The sequence below is a fragment of the Sceloporus undulatus genome, chromosome 8, assembly GCF_019175285.1.
Source record: "Sceloporus undulatus isolate JIND9_A2432 ecotype Alabama chromosome 8, SceUnd_v1.1, whole genome shotgun sequence".
NCBI classification, from domain to species: Eukaryota; Metazoa; Chordata; class Lepidosauria; order Squamata; family Phrynosomatidae; genus Sceloporus; species Sceloporus undulatus.
In genome coordinates this window covers 13,479,418-13,487,072 of record NC_056529.1, presented here as the reverse complement: position 1 = coordinate 13,487,072, position 7,655 = coordinate 13,479,418, and positions in this window count along the sequence as shown.

Below are 7,655 nucleotides of genomic sequence, written 5' to 3'. Positions count from 1 at the left end.
TCCTTAGGACTGGAGCATGGCTTTGGCATGGCTTCTGGCCTCTTAGGACAAATGCATCATTTAAACAGCATACCTCAAAGTGACACGAAGCAGCTTTATTTTGGCCTGCTTGTAGGGGCCCATAGCCCAGCCCAAGATATTTTGCTGCTTGAGGCAGAGCAGTACATATCCTCTGACTGTCCCAATTTGACATGGACAGTCCCAATTAATCCTCTGTTATTCCACTTTTTCAGCTGCTCTTTCCCTATCATTTCCCCTTTGTCCTCAACTTACTTCAAGTAGTGCAAACTGAGTTGACAATCAATTAACTCAGTGGTAGGGAGGGGAAGAGAAGTTGTTCTTCCCAGTAGATCCAGGCAAAAGCAAATTCAATACAGGCTTATTTATTTATTTATTTCCCATCTTTCTCCCAAAATGGGACCCAAAGCAGCTAACAACGCATATAAAACACGTTAAAACAACAATTAAAATCATAGAATTAAAATCAAAGAAATCTGGAAAATTACAAATATAAAATTTAAAACATACGAAGTTAAAAATAGCAATCTAAAACCAACCCCCTCATCCCTCAATAAAACCAAGCTTGCAAGATTTTAAAAGGCCTGTTTAAATAAAAATGTCTTCACCTGCCGGTAAAAGGCCAACAGTTAGGAGGCCAGCCTAATCTCCCATGGAACTGAGTTCTACAGGGTGGGAGCAGCCACTGAGAAGGCTCTTTCTCGTATCTTCACCAGGCAAACCTGGGATGGTGGTGAGACTGAGAGAAAGCCTTTTCCTGAGGATCTTAGGTCTCTAGGTGGTTTGTATGGGGAGATACAGTTTCTCAAATACTCTGGACTTAAGCCGTGTAGGTCATTACCAGCACTTTGAATTGTGCTCGGAAATGAACTGGTAGCCAGTGAAGTTGTTTCAATACAGGAGTTATACTTTCCCTGTAACTGACTCAGGTCAACATTCTAGCTGTAGCATTTTGGACCCGCTAAAGTTTCCCAACAGTTTCCAAAGGCAGCCCCACGTATAACGTCTTACAGTAGTCCAAACGGGATGTAACCAAAGCATGTGTCACTGTAGCCAGATCTGACGTCTCCATGAATGAGCGCAGCTGGCGCACAAGTTTTAATTGTACAAATGTACTCCTGGCTACTGCTGGGCATCCAGGCTCAGAGTGGAGTCCAGTAGCACACAGTCTGTGTGTTCTTCCTCATTAATCACTTTTGCCATCTTGACCATGCTCTGAACTGTTTGGCAACACATGTCCTGGTTTTTAGTTGTGAAATGTTGGAGGGTACAGCAGTGAATGCCACCCTCTCCTCACCCATGACATGGAGGACATGGTTGGATGTGGCTGTGAGGGATGGGGGACTGACACGGAGAACACATTTGGATGTGGCTGTGAGGGATGGGGTAATGACACGGAGGACACGGTTGGATGTGGCTGTGAGGGATGGGGGACTGACACGGACACATTCGGATGTGGCTGTGAGAGATGGAAATCTTGATTTTGCCAATTTACATAAGTGACACCATTTTACTGTGCCTTTGTATTTAATTAGACTTGGGCATCCATGGATTCTGGTATCCATGGGGAATCCTGAAACCAAACCTCAACAGATACCAAGAGCCCATTGTATTCCAATACATCTACAAGATACAGTGGACCCTTCTTATACGCTGGGGTTTGGTTCCAGGATCCCCCGCGGATAACAAAATTCATGGATGCTCAAGTCCCATTAAATATGACATAGCAAAATTGTGTCCCTTATAAAAATTGGAAAACCAAGGTTTGATATTTGAAATTTAAACTTTTTTTGAACATTTTCAAACCATGGATGGTTGAATCCGTGTATTAAAAAATCCGTGTATAAGAAGGGCTGACTGTACTAGGTTAGAGGTGGCTAATTTAAGGTGGACCACTGCTTTTTAAAAATACATATATATGAAAGGCTTGCAGGGCAAACAGACACACATACACACAAAAGCTCTTGCCTTTTGCTTTTCTGGTAACTAGACAAAAAAAAGTGTTTTGATTGGTATTGAGTCTGACAGTGTGTGATGCTGCCCTAAATTGACATATTAATTTAATGTTCATTTGACTGAGTGCAAGGAGAAAGGCATGCAATCCAACATGATGAAAAATTAACACTAATCTTAGTAGGTTTTTTTGTTTGTTTGTTTTGTTTTGTGTTTCTTTTGTAGCAAAAAGTACAATATTTGGAGCACTGAAACTATTTACTCAGGCTTAAGAGTCTTCTAAACAAGTGTGTTGGATTTGTTTTGGACATATGGTCACGCATGCCCTTCCAAATACCACACGCTAACTTCCCTCTATTTATCCTAAGTGAAGTTGAGGGGAGCAACACACTTACAAAAGAGTCAAGAAATGATAAATTGCATTTTATTGTACAAAGTCAAAGGTTAAACTTAATATTGTTCACTGCAGGCCAACCTTAACCTCAGAATTAATGCCATAAACAAAAATGAAATTCAAGTTTGCACTGCAGGCATAATGTCCTGGGCAGAAATGTCTCCAAAGAGTTACAAAAGTGAAAGGATGCCCCCTACTGGTTTTTATACGATATCAATATACTGTAGTATGGTTTGAGACAAGTTAAAATCCTCATTTCAAAATACTCAGTCTTTCCTAGGTTGCTCACATACATTGTTCTTTTCATATTCCCAAAGGGTCTGTTTCTCTTCTCCCTAAATCAGCACATCAGTCTCAAAATAGCAAAGATGAAACCAAGATTGTTTTCCTTTCTGAACTTTCTAAAGCTTTTGCATGCTCACAAATCAGCATAAGATTTAAGGCATTCATAATATTGGGGAAAGAATTTTCTCTCTTTAAAAACTATGAGAATTATGAACTGCCGCCTTAATAACATAACAGATCCAGTTTTAGGAACATACAACCAGACTAGTCAATGTGGACTTTCCTACATAGGGGGATTTTGGGAGTTGTAGTCCAAAAGGATTGCCTTTCAATGAGGCTGAGAAAGTGACTTGTCCAAGATAACCCAGTGGATTCCCATTGCTGAGTGGGGATTCGAACCCTGGGCTCCAGAGTTACAGTCCAAGGCTCAAACCACTACTTCATAATTGCTCTCTCAATAATGTGTCCATTAGGATAGACCTATATGAAAATGCATAGCAAATTATTTTCAGACTTTTTAAAAGAAATTATAAATCTTTATCTCCTGCTTCTTGAAACTTAAGCTGGAGCTGGGGGAGAAATTTGTTTAATTTGGATTTGAATGTTCAGCTGTTTAATTTGCACTTCATGAACCAGTACACCAATTGACATATAGGCCTGTTACAGACTGCTAAAATAAAGCTGCTTCGGGTCTCTTTGGAGGTCTGCTGTTTAAATGATGCATGCATCCTAAGAATCCGGAAGCTGCACCAAAGCTGCACTCCTATGCTTAGGAATGGAGTGTGGCTTTGGTGCGACCTCTGGACTCTTAGGACCCATGCATCATTTAAATAGCATACCTTCAAAGAGACCCAAAGCAGCTTTATTTTGGCAGTCTGTAACAGGCCATAGTTACCCATTGAACTTTTGCAACACAATTCACGCATATATATCATGTCATATTTGCATATATTTCAAGAATTTGTGCGTCTATTTCTTTCAGCTTCCTACCAAGAGCCTCATAATCCCTTCTGATGTTCTGAAGACTGTGTCTTGCAGTATCATTGGTTCCCACATGGACCAAAAGGAAGGGGTATTGGTCAGTAAGCTATGTCCATTTCTGGGCATCACAATTCAAAAAGGATGTTGACAAATTGGAGCGTGTCCAAAAGAGGGCAACCAAAATGGTGACGGGTCTGGAAACCATGTCCTATGAGGAACGACTCAGGGAGCTGGGTATGTTTAGTCTGGAGAAGAGACAGTTAAGGGGTGATATGATAGCTCTCCTTAAATATTTGAAGGGGTGTCACATTGAGGATGGAGCAAGCTTGTTTTCTGCTGTTCCAGAGACTAGAACAATGGATGCAAGCTCCAGGAACAAAGATTCCACCACAACATTAGGAGGAATTTTCTGACAATAAGAGCTGTTCAGCAGTGGAACCCACTCCCTCAGAGTGTGGTGAGGTTTCCTTCCTTGGAGGTCTTTAAACAGAGGCTGGATGGTCATCTGTCAGGGATGTTTTGATTGTGATTTCCTGCATGTCAGGTTGGATTGGATGGCTCTTGTGGTCTCTTCCAACTCTACACTTCGACAATTCTATGATTTTATGATTCTAATCTTAGAGCTTCAAGTATACATATGTTCGGTGCATTGGGTAAGGTAGGACTGTAGCAAAAATGGATGCCGAAAGTGGCAATTATAAAATTTGAAAATAGATATCCTGGTAGCAGGTAGAACAGTTAAGACATGTAATGTGATAATAACAACAACTATATCCTATTTCTGATTAAGGATACACTCTCTGTGTATATAATCACCATGTGTGTGATGAGATGGATCGTAAGTTACGAAAGCTCAGGCTAGCATATATTTGTTACAAATCTGATGCATTTTAACAGGGGACCAGTTGAGGGGTGCATTCCTGCCTTGCAGGAATTTGAAAGGCTGCACTCTTTCTCCTTCATGACATTTCTACTCCTGAATTTATTTATATGTCTTACATAGTGAAGTCAAAATCCTTCCTCCCATATTCTCTAGGGCAGAGATGCTCAAGACATCTATGTGTGAGACTGGTAATCTTTTTTGTTTCCAGTGTGCCACGGATGGAGGGATGCCACATTTGTCCCTATTGTTTCCAACGGTTTGTTTGTTTGCTAGAAACTTGCTGAGGGTTGGAAGCCAATGGCTCATGGGCTGGCACCAGTCCACAGACTGCCACTTGAATAGCACTGCATAGCCTCCTTTGTCTTCCCACTTTTAAAGACCCTTTTAAAATGTCCCAGTTTGTCTTTCCTCCTGCTGCTTTCCCTTTTATCCTCAGCTTACTTTTATTCGCTGTAAGTTGAGTTCAAAGTGCAAAAGTAGTTTGAATGCATAGGTTTTTGTGGGTTTTTCGGGTTATGTCACTGATCACTTCCCCTTTGAACAGTTCTATTCCCTCTCATCAGCCTCTCACAAATTATGTACATCAGTGTTATTTACAGAAGTTTCAAAATTACTATGCAATATTGTGTGGTTATATACTAGCTTTTCAAAGCAAAATGTGCCCCCTTTCTATGTGCCTAAAACATCTTTTCCTCCATCATGATCATCATCACACACACATCCAAACCAATTCTGGCAGAACTTCTGAACCGTGTAACGTTCTTTTCGTCTCATTCAGAGCACAGCAATCAAGATGCCAGTAAATGTTGTGTGAACGTTTTGGTGGTATTAGGAGCAAGCCACAATTCCTCAAAGACATCTGCTTTACAATGGCAAACTAAGTTGTCAGTCTTGTTGGTATCTTAATAGCATTTCTCTCGCTCTCCTCAAGTGATTCTCCCTTCTGCTTCTGCTTCCTTCTCAGAAGCCAGACTGTTTTCACCACAAGCGCAAACCAGAAAACATGGAGAAGTGTAATATTACTCATCGTATGACAAAATATTGATATTTTACACGTACGCATTGCTCTGTTTGACTCTCTGACAGCTAACAAAGTCTATGCCAGTCCACCTGCAGGCTTTTAGAACTAATTACTAGCAAACACTCAAAACACGTCTCTCAAAAACAGATGCAGAGTCCATTAATTAAAAATCACGAATGCCCAACTTCTAAACCACTGAGACCATAATTGGCAAATATTTGGCTTCTCTCCTATTTGAAACATTGATTTTGTTTTGTTTTGTTTAGAGTGCTTAGCAATGGAGCACATGGCGCAGCAGTTCTATTGTGTGACCAAATAGGATTACTGCTTTCAGTGGCCAATTTGGGGTGCCATTCAATGAATCTGTAGATGTCTGGATGTCAGGGATTGGGATTTCACTTTTTAGATTTGGGCCAAACTGGGGGAAGACAGAAAGAAACCAATAAGATCACAACGCATGCGCAACTCACATCTTCATGCTGCTCAAAAGCCACCAACCTTGATAATATAGTTCTGTCATTTTTTTTACTCTGAACCAAATTGTTTAATTGGGTTGGGTCAGACCTTGGAAGTTTTGCTTTCGAGACTACGACCCCCAGAGTCCCCCGCTGACTGGGAGATTTTGAATGTTGTGGTCCTAAAGGAATTTTTCCAAGAGTGCTTTCAGATAATAATGTTAATTACTTAGAACTTATACTGCTTTTTGATTAGTAATTTTTCCAGGCAATATAGCAATATGGTAAAGCAGTCTCACTCTATTGTTCTGATGAATCAGCCCTGAACCTCTGCCTTAATGGCATCATTTCCCTTTTTATGTACTGTACCACTTGGGAAGTAGACTGTCCTTATCTACTTTAGGGTCGGCACAATTTTTAGGCAGCAGAGGAAATTGCTTCAAGTGACATTTTGTTGTTTGTTGTTGTGTGCCTTCAAGTCGTTTCCAATTTATGGTGACCCTAAGGCAAACCTATCCCAGAGTTTTCTAGGTCTGAGAGTGTGTAAGTTGCCCAAGATCACTCAGTGGGTTTCCATGGCCAAGTGGGGAATCCAATCCTGGTTGCCAGAGCTGTAGTCCAACACTCACTACACCACATTGCCTCTCCAAGTGACATTTACAAGAGATTAAACTCCATTAAAATCAGTCAACATGCTTACACTCTGCTGCTTCTTATACATGTGTACAATACACATAACAAATAGGTAGCCTTTGGCTTGGGACAGAGTCCCATTGAAATCAACATGATTTCCTCCTGCATACTTATTTTATTCATGAGCAATTTAAACCTTGCAAGAGTAGGTCCGTTTTAAAACGTACATACTAATCTATATAAGGGACAGAATGAAATATTTCAATATACTAACGGGAACGTTTTTGCCTAACATTTACAAAATAGACATACTGTCAGTCAAGTAGAGAAACTTAACGGCTTGAGGTCTTTTTTAGGCTTGCTAGATGGCTTTTCTTGTGCTGCTTTTGTGTCTTTAACAGCTGCACAATAGGCAGAAATTCAGCAATGAAACTTTTTGTTCCACCAGTAAACTGTATACCAAGCTGTAAAGCCTCTACTGGGTTTCTGTTCCATTAGCAGCTGTAAAAGGTATCCCAACATTGTAAGTTTTCAGACTTTGCATATCCTAAAACATTTCATGGGTGAAAAACAGGACACATATAGCCAAACAATATCATAGTGTGGTCAAGATGGCAAAGGTTATTAACAAAATTGGAGAGGTTGTTGTAGCAGGTTACTTTTGTTTGAGCCTACTGAGAAGTGGCCCTTCCTCTTCTCTCCTCATTGCTGAGTTGAGTGCAAACTACTTTGCACTTTGAACACAGTTTGCAATTGGAATAAGCTGAGGACAAAGGGAGAAAGTGAGTAGAGAAGAGAAAAACTGGTTCGTTTTAAAAGCAACTTGAAAAGTGGGGCAATATTCATCAGGACTCTCCTTGCCAAATCAGAACAGTTGGAGGGCATGACATTGGTGGAAATCACATCTCTGTATGCTCTGCATGTATACATTCCAGGGAAATACATGCAATCATAATATCAATAAAGAGTTTGGGCAATATATAACAGATTTTAATCTATCTAAATTGTGGACAACATGCTAGATTCCTTCAC